General features: G+C 39.6%; 1 protein-coding gene across 4 annotated transcripts in view; it reads left to right on the top strand.

Annotated features, from left to right (window-relative positions):
- WDR89 (WD repeat domain 89) overlaps nt 1-20811 on the top strand; it is a 33362-nt gene that overhangs the window by 9029 nt on the left and 3522 nt on the right. The gene's annotated exons all lie outside the window — the stretch shown is intronic.

The following is a 20811-nucleotide window of genomic DNA, read 5'->3' on the forward strand; positions in this document are numbered from 1 at the left end:
GAACTAATTTAGAAGACCCTGGTTACAATACTAAACAATCCAAGTGGGATGGTTATTTTAATTAGTATATGGAAGCTTCTAAATGTGTTCAGGATTCTGAAATTGACTCCTTACAAAATACTGTTTCCAAATTGAAGCAAATAAACAACTAACAATGTGTAAAGAAAAAAAAAAACACTGGAACACTGGAGGCCTCTTCCTTGCTGCTAACCAAGGTCTTTCCTACCCTTACTATTCTGCCTCTTCTATCTTCTGTTTAGCCTTCTCTTAACCCTTCCCCTCTGTCTGAACTTCCTTTCTTTCCTATTACTGAAACCTCATCCACTGATCTTATTAAAACCTTCCTTTCACAATTAAACCTGAGGATTGTTCTAGACTACTCCAGATATCCTACACTATATGGGCAAAGGGAAAAGTTAGGACTATAAAAATTTTCCCAGGGTAACTGGGATCTCCATGCATTTGCTGAGGAATTCATTATTAAAAGTCTAACTCACCAACCTGCTCTTCCTTCGCTTATCAATTAGCCCACATGCTTGTCAGAGAAGGTCAAGTGCAGCAATGGATTAAAACTGCTGTTTGAGGAAATCCCAAACAATCTCTAGGGTTTAAACCAACCACCAGCCCTTTTATATGATCAGGCTTGCAGTATGGACAAAAGGCTACATGAAGCCATTCCTAGGGCCTTCCCCAAACCTGTAGACTGGAGGTCAAAAGCCTCCCATATCTGTCCATGTCTAATAAAGCAGACTCTACATCATTTTTTAAAATTCTGGACTTTCCATAGATGTCAAATCCACTCAGGTGGCTTTTAATTCCATGTTCATGAATGGCCTCAACGAGGATTTATTCCTGTTGGTCCAAAGAACCCACATATAATGGGAGACAGGTGCACCCCTGAGTTTGTCAATCTGGCTGATCAATTACTTGCACCCTAGAGGATGACACCAGAAAAAAGACAACTAAGACTTTGAATACCTTGGAAAGGTAACTTCCAAGGTTTCCAATATGGAAACTCCAAAGCCATCTTTTTTTAAAAAAAAATTTTTTAATGTTTACTTATTTTTAGAGAGAAACAGAGACTGAGCAGGGGAAGGGCAGAGAGAGAGAGGGAGACACAGAATCCGAAGCAGGCTCCAGGCTCTGAGCTGTCAGCACAGAGCCCGATGGGGAGCACGAACTTGTGAACCACGAGATCATGACCGAGCCGAAGTCAGATGCCCAAACAACTGAGCCACCCAGGCAGCCCTGAAAACTCCAAAGCCATCTTATAGGACTATGTCATTATTGCAAAAAACCTGGCCATTGGAAAATAGATTGCTAGAAATGGACTCAAGAGCTACACTATCAATAGTTACACTTAAAGAGTACACTACAATTAAAGTCTTCTAAAATATGTATCCTCAGATAGTGGGGTCTTCTGTTTTTTGTTTAATTTTTTTCACATTTATTCATTTTTTTGAGAGACAGAGACAGTGCAAGTGAGAGAGGGGCAGAGAGAGAGGGAGCCATAATCTGAAGCAGGCTCCAGGCTCTGAACTGTCAGCACAGAGCCTGAATTGGGGCTTGAACCCAGGAACGTGTGAGATCATGGCCTGAGCTAAAGTCAGAAACTTAACCGACTGAGCCATCCAGGTGCCCCAGATAGTGAGGGTCTTAAATAAACCACATGTGTCTCTTTCTCAGCCCATATGTTTTTGTCTGGGACTTCTGCAAGTGAGCTACCCATTTCTCCTCAGTGATTTAGTTCCCACACATTAGGACAAGCTTTCCTGGAGAAATCGAATGTTGCCATTTTTTTCTCTCAAAAGGGAAATAACTGTTGAGTTTGAATCCCAGCACTTAGGAAAATCCAATCCTCTTTGCCCTTATTTGCACTCTACAAACCAAGGATGTCTAAACTTTGGACTCATCCCCACTGTTAAACCTAGTAACCCCCACTCTTTGGGCAAAATCCTTAACAGACGTAGGCAGAATTCATATTGCCCCTCCCATTAAGATCCAGATTGACCCCTCAAAAAACTCTCCCAACAAAAAATCCCAGTACCCTATAAATAAACCTTACAGGCTAGGGCTTATTATAAGGATGGTAAGTCTCAAGGACTCCTTATCCTTTGCACTAGTCCTTGTAATACCCTATTTTGCCTGCAAAAAATCCAGTGGCCAGAGGATGGAGATTTGTCTAAGACCTAGGGCAATAAATAACATCCTAATTCCCTGCCTCCCTGTCATCCTTAATCCCCACATGCTGTTGGTATCCATCCCTACTGGAAGCAATTTTTTTTTTTTTTTTTACTCTGATTGACTTATGCAGTGGAGTTTTAAAGATCCTTGTTGGTAGGGATAATTAGTATCTTCTTGCCTGAGAAGGATAACTGTATTCCTAGACAGTCATGCCTCAGGGCTTTACTGAGAGAGTCCATCTTCTCACAAGTTTTAGAAGCTGACTTAAATGACATAAAATTCTCTGGAGGCTCCATTACTCCAATATCTGGATGATTTGGTTTTTTGCTTGCCCTCCCAAAGCTCCTNGAGTTCTTTCCTGTTGGAAATCTTAGCTGTTAAAGGACATAAGGTCTCAAAGGAAACATTGCAATTTATCCAAACTGAGATTTGATATTTAGGACGTTTAATCTTCGAACAGGGACTATACCTCGTTTAAACGCTTCAAAGCATTTTCAACTTTCCAAACCCTAAAGCCAAATGTCACTTACAGCAGTTTTTTGGGCTAGCTGGTTATTGTCACAGTTGGACCCCAAATTTCTCCCTAGTGGTTCATTAAGGGGTGTTCCAAATATACCCTATTGCTTAGGATGACCAAGATAGTTTCATCTTAAAGACCTTGAAGGAAAGCTTAATAAATCCTCTTGCCCTTGGATACCCAAATCCAAATCATCAGCTACCCTTTTTCCTTTTTGTATATGAGAGAAGGGAATGCCCTCAAAGTACTTACCCAGAAATATGGGGCTGCCACTGACCATTAAGTTATTACAGCCAAAAATTAGATCCAGTGCCCTGAAGATACCTCCCATACCTTACTTACCTACCTTCTTTACCTGCTACTACTGCTTTACTTAAAGCTACCAAAGAGACACTGTCACATTCAGACCACACTTAACACCTTTCAGCAAGCTATCTAACCTCCTGTGAAATCCTCATATGAACTGTCCTGCATATCACTCTTGTTCAAAAAGCAGAAGTTTTAAATTTTAATTAACAAATTTTTATTTCCTAGTATGTGCTTTCTGTATTCTAAGAAATCTCCACCTAACTTGTGGTCATAGGTTCCCTGTTTTTTTGCTAGGAATTTTACAGTTCTTGCTCTCACCTTTGGGTCTATGATCAGTTTTGAGTCAGTTTCTTATTCTGACTTCTCCTTTGTCTGGTATTAATAAGCCACTGCAGCTTTCCTTTTATTAATGCTTGCATGTATATCCTTTTCTATCCATTTACTTTTGAACCTGTTTTATATTTAAAATAGGTTTCTGTTGGACAACATATAGTTGGGTCTTGCCTTTCTTCCTCCTCCATAAACCTGAGAATCTCTGCCTTTCAATTGAGATGTTCAGATCATTTATATTTAATGTAATTGCTGATATGGTTGGATTTAATCTACCATCTTGCTAGTTTCTAGATTTTTTATTTTTCTCTTTAGTTTTTTGTTCCTTTTTTCTCCCTGCTGTCTTTTGGATTGTTTTTATGATTACATTTTATCTCTACTATTTGTTAATTTTACCTCTTTTTTCCTGTAGTTGTTGCTCTAGGGTTTATAATATATTTAACTTGTGTAAAGTCTACCTTCAAATAATTATATAATATCATATAAAAAGTCTACCTTCAAATATTATATATCATATATATTATATANTTGTGTAAAATCTACCTTCAATAGTATAATACCAAATTGTGTTGTAAGAAGATATATTGCAACATGTTTCCATTTCTCCCCTCCCATTCTCTTACTAATGCTCTCATATATTTGACTTTTAATAACACTCTAATATGTTGTTGCCATTTTTGCTTGAAATAGCCAATTGTTTTTTAAGGAAATTTTTAAAGAAAAACAGAGTCTTAAATTTACCCTCATGTTTACCATTTTCGATTCTCTTTTCAGTTCTTCATGTTAATCTAGATTTCTGGCTGAATACTTTTCTTTCACGTGTCTTGTTTTGCATGCTGCTGGCAATGATTCTTCTCAGCTGTTTCTGATTATTTTTCTTTTCACAGTCTTTTTTTTAAAGGCATTTTTGCTGGGTATAGAGCTTTATATTGACAAATTTTCCTTTCCTTTGAATGCTTTAAAAATGTCAGTATTTGTCCACTGACTTCTATATATATTTTTTTTTAATCTCTTAGTAGTCACTACCAGTTTCTCTTTTCCCCTGGCAACCATTAATTTTTTTGATGTACAGGTTTGCTTCTTCTAGACATTTCATATAAATGGAACCATACAATATGTGGTCTTTTGTGTTAAATATATGAGCTTAGCATAATGTTTTCAAGGTTTATCCATGTTGTAGCATCTGACAGGACTTCATTCCTTTTTATGGGAGATTAATGTTCCATTACGTGGGCATGCCATGTATTGTTTATTCACTCACCCATCAATGAACATTTGAGTTGTTTACACTTTTTTACTGTTATGAATAGTGCTACTTGAACAATCCTATACAAATATTTGCATGAACATATGCTGAACTTTATAAGAAACTACCAAACTGTTTTTCACAGGCTGCTACATTTCACATTCCCACTGGTATTGTATAAGGGTTCCAATTGCTTCACATTCTCACCATCATTTATTGTTTTTGTTTGTTTGTTTTGTTTTTAATAGCCAATTCATAATCATTTTAACATCCATTATTTGAGTGAACTCTATGTCTTTTCTATTCATTGTTTTATTTCTTGACAATTTGTTATTTTTTTCTGGCTTGTGCTTGTATGTGTCTGTTTTTTGTTTGTTTTTTTAATTGAATTCTGGGCATCATATATAGAAGAATAGTAGACACTGAGGTAAATGATATTTATTCCTGGAAGTGGACACATCTCTGCTTCTGTCAGACTGTAAGTGTTAAGAATTGAATAGTCTAATCAGTAGGTGAGCTGTTTTAGGTTTTGTTGTTGCTATGGTTACCTTTTGTGCACTACAGACTTGAAATTCTTCAGCGATGGGGTGTTAATATCTTGTGCTTAGTAGTGGGCCTGTTATGCTGAAGAGCTTTCCTCAGTGTTCCTCCTCCACTCTCAACTTCTAGCAGGCCAAATCAGGGATTTCATGACACTGTCTTCTTCCTCTTCATGACATTGTCTTCTTCCTTTTCCACCAATTGATGCTTTTCACTGCAGGTGAGAATCATGGTGGAAGCAGGGGGTCATTCTCCTCCATGATGGTTTGTTTGTTTTTCAAATGCATATATCTGTGCATAACCACCACCCACAAAGTTCTCTTCTTCTCTTTCCCAGTCCGTATCCCCCTCCAAAGATACCCAGTATTGTGATTTCTACCATCTTAGACTTGTTTTGCCTGTTTTTAAATTTTGCATAAGTGAAATTATAGTAGTAGTCTTCTGTTTCAGGCTTCTGTCACTACACAGTTCTGAGATTCTTCCGTATCGTTGAATATGCCAGTAGTATATGGGGTTTTTTTTATTGCCATGTAAAATTCCAGTGTATTAATATACCACAAGTGATCAATAAAGACTATTTAAACAGTTGGATACCTGTCTAATTATCTAACTAATCATCTTGTAAGTTTCTTAAAAACTTGTAATCACTCTAAAAGTAACATGCCAACATTGGCCTTGTTGTTTGGGCCAGAAACCTAAGAATCATCTGTCTTTGTCTCCTCTCTCCACACCCTGCTTGCAGTCTAATCAGGGAATTCTGTTTATTCCTCTTTCATAATTGTGGCCTTTATCCAGCCACTTCTCTTTTTTTATCCGCTGCCCAGAATTTTGCACAAACCTTTCACTACTTCCATTCTTACCCTGAGGTCTGTTCTCTAGGCAGCAGCCAGAGCAGTCACTCCACAAACATCTCTCACCTGCTCTCCACTAGCTTTTTTTCTCACTTAAGAATAAAATCTAGGGGCTCCCGGATGGCTCTGTCAGTTACACATCTGACTTCAGCTCGCGTCATGATCTCACAGTTCCTGAAGTCAAGCCCTGCATTGGGCTCTGCGCTGACAGCTCAGAGCCTGGAGTCTGCGTCAGATTCTGTGTGTGTGTCTCTGTCTCAAAAAAAATAAATAAACATTAAAAAGAAAATAAAGTCTAAACTTCTGACCATAGCCCTGCAAAGCTCTTATTTGTCTCCAGCTACCTCCTTAATCTTATTTCCTGTACCACTTTCCTTCTCTGACTCAGCTTCAGCTGCCGTGGGCCACTTGCTGTTTCTCTCTGCCCAGGAGGCTCTTAGCCCACACCCTCATTTCCTTCTGGTCTCAGCTGAAATGTCACCTCATGGAAGAGATTTTTCTTTAAAGTTTATTTATTTATTTTGACAGATGGGAGGAGGGGGAAATGAACAGGGGAGGGGCAGAGAGAGAGAGAGAGAGAGAGAGAAAGAGAATCCCAGGCAGGCTCCATGCTGTCAGTGCAGAGCCTGAAGCGCAGGGCTCAGTCTCATGAAGTGTGAGATCATGACCTGAGCTGAAACCAGGAGTCAGACCTTTAACCAACTGAGCCACCCAGGCACCCCGAGATTTTCCTTTGATGACTGAATCCAAAAGTCTTGTCCTGCCTCCTTTTCCTGGCCTGGTAACAATATTATTTTTATGACACTTTGACTTTTCATCATTATAATTAGTTACTTGCCTAATAGCTATCTGTCACCCCACAGCCCTCCATGAATGCAAGGACTTTGCCAATGTTCTTTGCTGAATCCCTTGTGTTCTAGGCCTATCATTTCCATCCCTCAAGACTTGTTTTTGAATTATTGAAAAGGGTAATTCTTCAGGACTTCTGTGTAGGTTTAATGTTGATATTGTTTATCAGTTTCTAATCATAACATAATATGCAAGTGGCTGGTTTGTAGATGTTAACATCATTCTGTTATGGCCTATAAGCATTGGTTCTTTTTATCCCCCCACCTTTTTTAATGCAGTTATTAAAAAGAAGGCATTTGCTTAATTTTNTAATATGCAAGTGGCTGGTTTGTAGATGTTAACATTATTCTGTTATGGCCTATAAGCATTGGTTCTTTTTATCCCCCCACCTTTTTTTATGCAGTTATTAAAAAGAAGGCATTTGCTTAATTTTTAAAGGCGTCAATTCAGAATTAGAAAAAGAAGAAGTAGTAAACATATAGTACCAACTCAAAATTTTGGATTATTCCACACTGCTACTAACCATTCCAAATTAAGACATCTGGTGACTGGGAAGTTTGGTTTCTCTCTCTATTTGGTTAACCACCCGGTTGTTCTGGAAAGGCAAACACAGTTAATTGTTCTTGTTGAAAGAAGCAGGGCATTCATAGATTTACTTCAAAGCATGACTTTTCGGCCGAAAGATTTACTTGAGAAATCAAGGCATCGCAGGATGATACTGAGGAAAACGTCTTTGTTTTTAAAAAGATAATCCAATGTTATATCTGGAACTTGATACTTAAATGTTGTATCTCCTGCAGGAGAAAGTGTGTATCAGTCCTTCCTCCCCCTCCCCTTTTTCCTTGGTAACAGATTCCTGCACTTTAAAAACTCTGCCTTCCCTAAGAATTTTAGTGTATTTAATGCATGAGATGCCATATGTTGTTGCAACCAGTATCTTTGAACATTCCTGTGAAAAAGAATAGCATATTCAGTCTCACTAAGCAGGATTAATTTACAAAGACATTTAGTCTCAGTCATTAATGAATATGATATTTAAAATTACATCGAAGTTGTAACAGATGTCAGTTTAGCATACCTTCCACTTCTTACCAATTTAAAACAAATGGCTCTTTGGCAAATTGTTTCAAAGCCAGTTCTGTAGTTTAAAATATACACACAAATTTGTCTAAGTTTTTGATACAAACGTTTTCTGAGAGATGTTCTGCTGAAGTTAAACCAATGCTTACTTTAATCCCAAGGTATTGTTTCCTCTAAGACATACTGATCATGAATAGGAGGGACTATTACAATTTCACTCTTCCTGGTTTTTCTGAAATAATTGGGAATAGGAATAACCAGCTTCCTAAGTTTTACTTGTGCAATTTTGCTTTAGATAGGCTGACATTAGATATGTTTGATAACTAATAAGCTTCTTTAACATGCAGCATAGAGATTTTGTGGCTCCCAATAGATTTTTCATGTTTGCCATTAATACATGACATTAGACATGAATAGCACTCCTTCCAAGTGCTCTACTAATATAGCCCACCCCGTTTTTAAAAAATAACTATGATATATGCTTACTATACAGGTAACATAATCTCTTTTCTTTTTTAAGTTTATGTATTTATTTTGAGAAAGAGAGTGCACATGTGCCTGCATGCGTGTGCACTTAGCAGGGCAGGGGCAGAACCATTAAATCATGACCTAAGCTGAAGTCAAGAGCTAGACACTTAACCAACTGAACCACCCACGTGCCCCTACCCTTATTTTTTAAAAATATGATACGTACTTGGGATGCCTGGCTGGCTCAGCTGGTAAAGCATGTAACTCTTGGAGTTGTGATTTCAAGCCCCCACATTGGGCATGGAAAGTACTAAATAAATAAATAAAACTGATGTATACTTATTATACATATGTATGAGTATAATTATAATAATGTATAATACACATACGTATGTATAGTATACATATCTTTATGTGTGCCTTATTATAGAGGCATTATAATATAAGAGTTAATAGTGTGGGCTCTGGAACAAGAATGCTTGAGTTCAGAAACCAGCCTTACTGCATATTAGCTGTTTATTATTAAAATTTTTAGCAATGTATGGGGTGCCTGGGTGGCTCAGTTGATTGAGCAACCGACTTCAGCTCAGGTCATGATCTTATGGTTCATGAGTTCAAGCCCCGCATCAGACTCTGTGCTGACAGCTCAGAGCCTGGAGCCTGCTTCAGGGTCTGTGTCTCCCTCTCTCTGCCCTTCCCCCACTTGCACTCACTTTTTCTGAAAAATAAATAAATATTAAAATTGTTTAGATTTTTTACAATACAGAAAAGTACTAGAAAGACAACACACACCCCATGTGTGTGCACATGTACACATATACACTCCAGATATTTGAAACACATTTTTATGAACGTTATTCTGGAGATCTTTCTGCACATATATACTTAGAGAATGAGTAGAAATGTGCATAGGAATGATTTTATTAAAGTGGGATGGTATATTTTACATTTTCCTTAGGTAGTATTGCATTTAATTTAATTTGAATTTAATAAAAAATAAATAAAATGAAAATACTGAAGTTCCAGTGTTTCTTTAGTGTAAAAATTGCCTTTTTTAAAGTTTATTTATTTTGAGAGCGAGAGAGCACCTGCGCACACATATGCCAGGTTGGGGCTGAGAAAGGGAATCCCAAGTGGGCTCTGTGTTGTCAGCATGAGCCCAGTGTGGGGTTCGGTCTCACAAACCATGAGGTCATGACCTGAGCTTAAATCAAGAGTCAGTTGCTTGGGGCACCTGGGTGTCTCAGTTGGTTAAGCGTCCGACTTCCACTCAGGTCATGATCTCACAGCTCGTGAGTTCAAGCCCTGCGTCGGGCTCTGTGCTGACAGCTCAGAGCCTGGAGTCTGCTTCAGATTCTGTGTCTGCCTCTCTCTCTATCCCTCCCCTGCTCACGCTGTCTCTCTCTCTCAGAAATAAATAGAAAAAAAACAAAACATTAAAAAAAAAAAGTCAGTTACTTAACCGACTGAGCCACCCAGGCGCCCACCTCACCCCTCACTTTGAATCTAACCTAAAGCAAAAGTGAATATTATGAGGTTGGGGTCATTTTGTTTACAGTTTTTTAAACTATGTATCTCAGATATCTACCCAACTGATCGATATACTCAGACATAGGTTTTTCTAGTGAGCAAATAGCCTTTCGTGTGGTGACTGGAGGACTCAGCCTTCTTTCNCATTTTATGGCTCACCCATAAGGCTTTGAAGTCCTCTGCATCCAGCCAGCAGATGGGTGAAGAGAAGGTGAAGACACACCACTTGTGAATCGCCTGACCCAGATGTGGCATGATTCACTTCCTCTTGCAAAAACTAGTCCCTGAGACTGAGGCAAACCTTGGGGGACCTGGTCTCTGTTTTCTCTTCTGAGATCCCATGAACCGATCTGTACCAAGTCCCAGGTGTATCCCACCCCTGTGAGCTGCTTCTCACCTCCCACAAGTAGCATGAGGACTTTAGAAATACAGTAAGCCCCAGCAGCCTTCTTTGCTGAGCTGCAGTTTAGTAAGTATCGGTATTTACTTTGGAGAGTTTTTCTGAGGTTGCCTACCTTCCTCCTCAGTTGACTTCTTTCTGAATCTGGGGATATTAGATTTTATTCTTTATATTTTTGTAATGAAAATAGGTCACTGGGGCAGAGCTTGGTGGTGGCATTCATGATTGGCCTGAGTCATCTCAGGTCTGAAATTGAGATTCACAGAAGAGCTTTTTGGCATAGCAACATTCCTAGTGTGTATGTATGCGAAATCCTTTCTTATCCCTCCAGACATCCATGATGTGTTTCAATGACATTTTTTAAAAAGTGTTTTTTGAATAATATTAGCTTTATAGAAAAATTACAAAGATACCACAGTTTCTGTATATGTATACCCTTCACCCGGCTTCCCTAATGTTAATGTAACCAAACCAAATTTAGTAACATTTACCAAAACTTAAGAAATTAACACTGGTATGATACTATTAAGTAAACTATAAAGTTTGTTTGGATTTCACTAGTGTTTCCACTAATACCCTTTTACTTGTCAGTCCCATCAAGGATACCACGTCTGCATGTAGTTGTCAGACCTCCTTAGTCTCCTCCAACCTGTGATAGTCTCTCAGACTTGGCTTATTTTTCATGACCTTAAAACTTTTGAAGAGTACCAACCAGGTATTTGTAGGATATCCCTGAATGTAGGTTTGTCTGATATTTTCTCATGATTACACTGGGGTGATGGATTTGGGGGAAGAATACTACAGAAGAGAAGGATCTTTCTCATCATGTCACACCAGGGGCAAGTGACATCAACACAGCTTACCGCTGATGACGTTAACCATTAAAAAAAAGTCAGTTGCTTAACCGACTGAGCCACCCAGGCACCCACCTCACCCCTCACTTTGAATTAATCAGTTGGTTAAGGTGATGTCTTCCAGGTTTCTCTACTTAAAGTTACTTTTACTCTCTTCATAGTCTATTCTTTGAAGCAAGTAATTGAGTATAGTCTGTACTGGAGGGGAGGAGAATTAAGCTCTACTTCCTGGAGAGGGTATATCTGCTTAAGTTACTTGGAATTCTTCCACTGTTTATTTACTTATATAGGTATTTAGTTTTATCAGTATGGATTCATGGGTATTTCATTCTTGGGGATATAATCCAATGTTGTTATTTTGCTGTTCAAATTAGTCTAGTGTGACCAGTGGGAGACCACGGCTTTTGTGTCTTTCTTACTTACTTATTTTGTAAGCACTACTTAACTTTGGCATTTCTTGATGCTTTCTGCTGCTCTTGTAAGTTCCCTGCCCCAGACCTAGAATCAGCCATTTGTTCAAGGAGCTTACAGGGTATTTTTAATAGGTTAGATCTTAAAAGCTTTTCTGACTAGTACCTAACTAAAAGATAAACTTATAGCATGGAAACTCTATCATCTTTTTTTTTTTTTTTATGTTTATTTCTGAGAGAGAGAGAGAGCACGAGTGGAGAGGGGCAGAAAGAGAGGGAGACACAGAATCCAAAGAAGGCTCCAGTCTCCAAGCTGTCAGCACAGAGCCCGACGCAGAGCTCAAACTCACAAACTGTGAGATCCTGACTGGACCTGAAGTCAGACGCTTAACCGACTGAGCCACTCAGGCACCCCTCATCTTCTAAAAGACGTTCAAGTTTATTTGCTCTTTACAAGTATATTTTTCTTGTATACTTGTATACAAGTGTATTTTTCATTATAAAATGAAAAATAAAATCTTAAAAGCACCAGCTCAGTTTGATATTTCAATAAATATCAATTTATTCAGATTGAGAATTGTTTGATACTTGTGTTCATGAATTTTGCATATTGATTTAAAAATTTTTTTATACATTTTTTTAAAAAGTTTTAATAAGGGGCGCCTGGGTGGCTTAGTCAGTTGAGCATCCGACTTTCGCTTAGGTCATGATCTCGCGGTTCGTGGGTTCGAGCCCCGCGTCGGGCTCTGTGCTGACTGCCAGCTCGGAGCCTGGAGCCTGTTTCAGNGCTTACCTATTTTAAAAGCTGTAAGAATTATAAATTTTTAAAATTTGAATGTGAAGTGAAATAAAATGAATGCAAATCACATGAAGATTCATTAGAAGAAAGGAAATTAACATCTGTTGCTTATTTTCTTACTGCCAAGAATTGTGCCCTCTAATACTTCTGTGTTCCTGTGTTCTGTGATTACCCTATATTGTAATTGTTTACTGTTTAGTCTCCTAACTTTTTAAAGACAGCAAATATGTTTTTGGTCTGAATCTCCAGCATTTAGAATAATACTTAGCCATAATAGATACTCAGTATTGAGTGTGTCCATTTTTATCTCCACTTTATTTTTTTTAATGTATTTAAGTAATCTCTATATCCAACATTGAGCTCGAATTTATGACCCCGAGATCAAGTGCCACATGGTTTTCTGACAGCCAGCCCAGCCCATTGCTGCTTTATCCTTACTTAAATATGGAGAAACTGAGGCTTAGAGAGTTTAGGTAATTTGTACTGTGATGACTTTGCTAGTTTATGGCAGAACAAGAGCATGAAATTAGGATGTTTGATTCTTCTTTATTTTTTACTTTTTTTAAATTTATTGATTTTGAGAGTCAGAGATACAGGTAGGGAGAGGGAGGGGGGCGGGAGAGAGAGAGAGACAGATAGAATCCCAAGCAGGCTTGCCACTATCAGTGCAGAGCCTGATGCAGGGCTTGAACCCATGAACCCTGAGATTATGATCTGAGCTGAAACCAAGAGTTGAATGCTTAACCGACTAAGCCACCTGGGCGCCCCTGATTCTTTTATCTTTTTTTTTTTTTTTGAGAGAGAGAGAGAGAGAGGGATAGAAAAACTTAAGCAGGCTCTGTGCTCAGTGGGGCTTAATTTCACGACTGAGATAATGACCTGAGCAGAAATCAAGAGTCAGATGCTTAACTGAGCCACCCAGGCACCCCAAAATGTTTCTTTTTTTTTTTTTAATGTTTATTTATTTATGAGAGCGAGAGACAGGGTGTGTGTGTGTGTGTGTGTCTGTGTGTGTACACGTGAGCTGGGGAGGTGCAGAGACAGAGGGAGACACAGAATCTGAAGCAGGCTCCAGGCTCTGAGCTGTCAGCACAGAGCCCGACGCAGGGCTTGAACTCACGAGCTGAGATCATGACCTGAACCAAAATCAAATAATGCTTAACTGAATGAGCCTCCCAGGTGCTCCCTAGGATGTTTGATTCTTAAACCTATTGCTTTTTCTGTTGTACCACGCTTATAGTTTTTTGAGAAGCTGAAAATACTTCACTGCATTATTTTTGAATTGATAATCTCTGAAAGTATTCAGAAGAAACTGGTAATATTTGTTGCCTCCTGGGAAGGGAAAGGAGCTTAGGACAAACCAAGACATTAGTTTTGGAACCTTTTGAATTTTGAACCGTGTGACTATTTTAGATATTCAAAAATATAAATACATTTTAAAAATATACAGAACCTTAACAGATGGAGTTTTACATTAAGTTTTTAAATATTGTATCATTTCAGTGGTTGTTTGTTTTTTTATTTTGTTGGTATCTTTAGAATCAGGGATCCTACCATTAATGTAAGCAGAGATTTTTAGAGTCTTCTGGGAAGCCTTTTGTGTATTTTATTTTTTTCCCTTTTATTTTCGAATGAAAAATTTTAAAGGTGGGGAGAGGGAGAAAATAGATGTACTAAAGGGAACAGAAGATCAAAGTCTTTCTGCTCCATATGAATGAAATTTGATTTCTTAAAATCTGTTCCCTAAATCTTCCTTTACCAGAGCCTTTTACATTAAGTGAGTACTTGGTGATATACCCAAGACTTTATTTGATTACCTTTAATTAGTTAAAATGGTTCTGGCTGCATTAACAAAAACTCTGCTGCAAACTGACTAAAATAGAAAATGTGGAATCTCATTAACATGGATTAATGGAAGAAAAGTTCTTTCTATCAGTTGAATTGAGTCCACGAATTAGTGTAGCACATCTGAACAAGTTGTAGTTGGAAGGGGAATATGTGCATGGATTGGCAAGAATATAAGGTTTCTGAACCAATTACTGGTTTAAAAGGATAGGATTACTGAGCTTGGTTTAGGCTAATTAGGATCTGCCCCTGGAGCAAGGGGCAGGTCTTCAAACCATGTTGACGCCACATGGAGGAGGGAGAGAAGGATGAGTTGGAGAGGTTCCATCAGACTGAACACTGGAGCTCCTTAACTGCCTGTCAAACAATATATGATATGTAAGGGACCCCCCAGCCCTAATAATAACTTTGAGGAATGTAATTGTTCATGCCGGCTGATGGGTGCGTATCCTCTACTCCATACAAATTCCATAATAAAAAGTTTAAAAAGAAAGAAAAGTGGGACACAAAAAAATAAAGAGTAAGTGATGGTTGCTTACTGTAACCTGTTTCTAGGCCAGTATGTGTTTTTTCAGTCTTCCTGCTCCCTTTCTTTGTCCTCCTCTTGTGTGTAGGGTTAACATGTAATTCCCCCTCTCAAAGGCTAACAGGCATGTTCTCCAATTATAGTTGACATTAATGAATGCTTCAGTACTCACATAGAAGAGCAAGAGCATAGTATTAGAGTGAACACCGGTTCATAGGTTTTGAACTTACAACTTGGGTTTCAAACCAAACACCCCCCATATCATCCCCTTAGTAGCACTAAGAACATTGACAAGTTACTCAGTCCCTCTGAGCTTCAATTTCCTCTGTGAAATGGGGATAATAAGGGGCACTGGGTGGCTCAGTCAGTTAAGTGTCTGACTTTGGCTCAGGTCATGATCTCATGGTTTGTGGGTTCTAGCCCTGCATTGGGCTCTGTGCTGACAGCCAGCTCAGAGCCTGGAGCCTGCCTCAGATTCTGTGTCTCCCTCTCTTCTCTGACCCTCCCCTGCTCATGCTGTCTCTCTCTCTCTCTCTCTCTCAGAAATAAATAAAACATTTTTTAAAAATGGGGATAATAAGGAGCTTCTGGGTGGCTCAGTTGGTTGAGCGTCCGATTTCGGCTCAAGCCCCACATCAGGCTCTCAACTGACAGCATAGAGCCCGCTTTAGATCTTCTGTCTCCCTCACTTTTTGCCCCTCCACCCTCCAAAAAATAAGTAAACATTGAAAAAAAATTTTTTTTCAATGTATATTTATTTTTGAGTGAGAGAGAGAGAGGAGAGCAGGAAAGGGACACAGAGAGAGATACACAGAATCTGAAGCAGGCTCCAGGCTCTGAGCTGTCAGCGCAGAGCCCGATGGAGAGCTCAAACCCACAAGCAGTGAGATCATGACCTGAGCTAAAGTCAGACGCTCAACCCACTGAGCCACCCAGGCGCCCCAGTAAGTAAACATTTTTTTAAATGAGGGTAATAGAATAATAATCCCTATCCTGTAAGGTTAAATGATTATGATTAAAGAAAAAAAAAACCCATTTGTAAGTTGGTAGCACATAGCCTAGCATTCATTGAACCCCATTTATGATTATTTTCTTCTCTGTGAGGCTCAGTTATCCTAACCTAATTTGATAAATGTGGTATAGCATTGTTGTAGTTAAATTGTCAGTGTAGATTGTGAGGTTATTAATGCCCATTCCTGAATGTCTTTTCCCATTAAACTTTTCTCTATATGTGGGACATTTGTCTAACCTCTGCATCCCACAGTCATCATCACTAATTCCTTATTGTAAGTGGACAATACTAAGTTTCAGATGTGGGGAAGTAGGTTTTTCTGACTCAAGTCTGATAAATTGTCTCAAAAGAAAACTAGTTTTATGTCCAACATATACTTCACATACAACTGTTTCTCTTCAGTAGTAAAAGTATAATAGTATATGTGCTTATGCTGTCAAAGCTTTCACGTATGGTGAACAAACACATTTTTTTTTTAATGTTTATTTATCTTGAGAGAGACAGAGAGCACAAGCTGAGCTGGGGAGGAGCAGAGAGAGGAGAGATCCCAAGCAGGCTCTGTGCTGTCAGCGTGAGCCTGATGCCAGGCTTGATCCCATGAACCGCGAGATCATGATCTGAACCAAAATCAAGAGTTGATACTTAAATGACTGAGCCACCCAGGCGCCCCAGAAGTATTTGTATTTCTAAGGATACCACTATTTCTGATTTCATGCAAAATAATATTCAGAAGACTTTTAGTATAGTGCCTTTTGTAGTCAATCACTTCTAAGTAGATGTAAAATATATGATATTTTCTTTTTTTTATTTCTTAAATGGAAAAGAAGGCTACTTCCTCTTCCATTATAGAAATATTTAGGCTGTCCTTCAGATTTCATACTTAAACTTAGCCGGCTTAGAATAAGAGCAGTACCTAGTTGTAGCTGGATATGTTTGGGATGTCCTTCATATACAAAAAGAACATTTTATTGGGTTTATGTTAATAGGAAGTGAAGTGAAATAGCATTTCAGTTGATTAAAGAACTTAAATCTTATTAAGGCAAAAGTGATGAGGAATTCATACTTCTGTTTAGGGATCTTTTTTAAAAAAATTAACATTTTTATTTAGTATTGAGAGACAGAGCCATGAGCATTGGACGGGGAGAGAGAGGGAGACACAGAATCTGAAGGAGGCTCCAAGCTCTGAGCTGTCAGCACAGAGCCTGACAGGGGGCTCAGACTCACAGATCACGAGATCATGACCTGAGCCGAAGTCAGGCGCTTAACCAACTGAGCCACTCAGATGCCCCTCTGCTGTTCCCTTTTGGCTTATTTTCATTTCTCCATATTCTTTACTGTAGTGCTCTTTTCTGCCTCCTTCCATCTGCACCCTTTTTCATTTGGGTATGTGTACTATATGTTGACATAATAAAAGCTCACGCCATATCCTTGGCTTTCACTAGCCTGTTGAAATCTAGAATGCTAACCTTCCTTTTATGCGCCTAACAGAAACAAATAGAGAAAAATTATGGTTAATCTTATTTGTTCTCTTCGTATGATTTTGTTAGATTGAATCATACGAGATTGTCAGTATGGTTTTGATCTGCAGAAAGAGATTTAACTTAATACTTACGTAGGCATCCTGCAGCCCAAGTGTAGGATTTGGAAACTGTTTGGATGAGAGGCCTGAGCAAGGAGAATTAGATATTGCAGAGGTGCTGGCTTTACCGAGCAGATGAGAATGCTGTTGTGGGGCTAATATCGTTGACCAAGATGGAGAAGATGGTGAAGTGTACATTGTTTTTGTTTTTAAGGGGAAGGCTTTTTTGGGGGTAGGAGGAGCATAAATAATCTCTTTTATTTTGGGATATAGTGCAATACATTAAGGAGAAATGGCCAGGGGTGCCTAGGTGGCTCAGTTGGTTAAACGTCTGACTTCGGCTCAGGTCATGATCTCACAGTATGTGGGTTCGGGCCCCGCATCGGACTCTGTGCTGACAGCTCAGAGCCTGGAGCCTGCTCCGGATTCTGTGTCTCCCTCTCTCTCTGACCCTCCCCTGCTCACGTTGCCTCTCTCTCTCTCTCTTTCTCTCAAAAGAAATAAAAACATTAAAAAAAAAAAAAAAGGAGAAATGGCCAGTAGACAGAAATACAGATTTGTAAATAGATGAAATCATTGACATGGCGCTTGAAACACGAATGTGAAAGTTACCCAGCGAGAGTGTCAAGTGGGAAGAAAAGAGAGCCTATGGTTTCTCTTCGGGATTGGGAAGCGGATCATGCAGAGAAAACCCAGATAAGGGCTATACATAGAAGAAAATGTATTTATCATCTTAGAATGATTCATTAGTATGTAAAATTAAGAATTAACTACATAGCCTTGGAAGGTTATATTTCAAATCTGACTCACTTGCATATTAATGTGTTAAAACATAAGCTAGAGGTTTTCATGTTTCCCCATAAGAGATTGAATTATTTTACTGTTTGTATCTGTGAACGAATATAAGTTCTATAGTTTGAGATTATTGTAAGATAAACCTACCTTACCTCTAATACCTTTCTTCCTTCTCCTTCCTCCCTCTTTCCCTTTATCTTTTTCTTCCTTCCTGCCCCTCCCTTCCCTCCTCCTTCTGTCCATCCTTCCTTCCTTCCTTGTTGTCCTGTGTTTGAACAGTGTCTCTAGTAGACAACTACTGTGATTGTCATCCTTGCTACAGTCTTAAAGTGTTAAGTTTGCTGTAGTATTCAGTCTGGGGCCCACTCTGCCTGTCCCATCAACCCTCAGAATCCTTTGAATTGAAGCCCTGAAAGGAACTGTTCCAGCGTGGGACAGGCTCTCCAGACAATGTACTGGAGGGAAGGAGTACAGTACGACTATCCTGCTTGAGTGCGTGGTCATAGTCCTGCAAATTACTGTTAGCCTAAAAGGCATGATAAACTTGATTGTTTAAAATTCTCATCAACCTAGGCCACCTGGGTGGCTTACTTGGTTGAGCATCTGACTCTTGATTTTGGCTTAGGTTGTGATCTGAGGGTCATGGGTTCGAACCCTGTGTTGGGTCTGTGCTGAGCATGGAAGCTGCTTAAAACTCCCTCTCTCTCCCCCTCTCTCTCTTCCTTCCCCTCTCTTCCCCTCCCCCTCTGCCTGTCTCCCCTGCTTGTGCATTCTCTCTCTCTCTCTCAAATAAAAAAATAAAAATAAATAAAATTAAAAAATAGGGGCGCCTTGGTGGCTTAGTCCTTTGAGTCACTAGCTGCCTTGGTTTCAGCAGGTCATGATCTTACAGTTTATGGGTTCAAGCCTTGCATCAGGCTCTGTGCTGACAGCTCAGAGCCTGGAGCCTGCTTCGGATTAGGTGTCTCACTCTCTTTTTCTGTCCCTCCCCTGCTCTTGCTCTGTCTCTCTCTCTCAAAAATAAACATTAAAAAGAAAGACAGAAAGATAGACCATCTAGTGCTGTCATGAAGAGCACAGTCCTTGGACGGAGTGCCTACGTTCACATTCCAGCTCTACCATTTATAAGCTACTGCAGCCTGAGAAGCACTTCTCCAGAATCTCATATTGGGAGCCTCTGTTATATTGTTTCCTGTCGTTGCTGTAACAGGTTACTACAAACTTGGTAGCTTGAAACAACACAGGTTTATGATACTACAGTTCTGGGGTTCAGAAATCGAAAATAGATTTCACTGGGTGAAAATGGAGTGTTAGCCAGGGCTGCATTTCCATCTGGAGGCTCTAAAGGGGAACAGTTCTTTGCCTTTTGTAATTTCTAGAGGCCAAGAGCAGGGGTGAGGCAGAGAGACCCAGGCAGGTTCTGCACTGTCACCGTGGAGCCCTACAAGGGCGCCATCTCACACACCATGAGATCAAGACCTGAGCTGAACCCAGGAGCTGGAGGCTTAACTGACTGAGCCACCCAGGCGCCCTGAGTCCAGCAACTTCTTGACCTCCTTCACCAAACCAGCAATGTATCTTTCTGTGGCTGTCTTCCGAAGTAACACCTTTCTCTGACTCTCATCATGTTCTGCCTCCTTTTACATTTTTTCTTTTTAATTTTGGGGGGGTGGGTAGGGGAGAGGGAGGGAGGGATTTTAAGCAGGCTCTACACTCAGCATGGAGCCCAGTGTGGGGCTTGATCCCACAACACTGGGATCATGACCTGAGCTGAAATCAAGAGTGGGACACTCAACCAGCTGAGCCACCCAGGTGACTCCTTCTACTTTTAAGAACACTTAAAAGTAGTTTTAAGGGGCACCTGGGTGACTCGTTGGTTAAGCATCCGACTTCAGCTCAGGTCATGATGTCATAGTTTGTGAGTTCAAGCCCCGCATCACACTCTGTGCTGACAGCTCAGAGCCTGGAGCCTGCCTCAGATTCTGTGTCTCTGTCTCTCTCTGCCCCTCCCCCACTCGCACTCTGTCACTCTCACTTAAAAATAAACATTAAAACGTTTTTTTAAAAAAAGAACACTGGTGATTACATTGGACTCACCCAGCTAATCCAGAATAATCTCCCTATTATAAGATCAACTCTAAGCACAACTCAGCACAAAAACCAAATAATCCAAATAAAATGAGCAGAAGATCTGAATAGGCATTTTTGCAAAGACATACAGATGGCAAATGGATACAGGAAATGATGCTCAACATCTCTAATCACTGGGGAGATGCAAATCAGAACCGCAGTGAGGTATCATCTTATACCTGTCAGAATGGCTGGAGTCAAAAAGACCTGAAATAGCAAGTGTTGGTGAGGATGTGGAGAAAATAGAAACCTCATGCACTTTTTTTTTTTTAAATTTATATTTTAAATAGAGATCGTGTGTGCAGGCTGGGGGGAAGGGCTGGGATGGAGGGGAGGAAAGAGAGAGAGAGAAAGAGAATTTTAAGCAGCCTCCACGCTCAGTGCAGAACCCAACTTGGGACTCCATCCCACAACCCTGGGATCATGACCTGAGCTGAAATCACGAGTCAGGCACTCAACAGACTGAGCCACCCAGGTGTCTCCCTCACATATTATTATTGGTGGGAATGAAATTGGTGCAGCCACTGTAGAAAACAGTATGGAGGTTCCTTAAAAAA

The sequence above is a fragment of the Crocuta crocuta genome, unplaced genomic scaffold (genome assembly GCF_008692635.1).
Source record: "Crocuta crocuta isolate KB4526 unplaced genomic scaffold, BGI_CrCroc_1.0 scaffold55, whole genome shotgun sequence".
Taxonomy (NCBI): domain Eukaryota; kingdom Metazoa; phylum Chordata; class Mammalia; order Carnivora; family Hyaenidae; genus Crocuta; species Crocuta crocuta.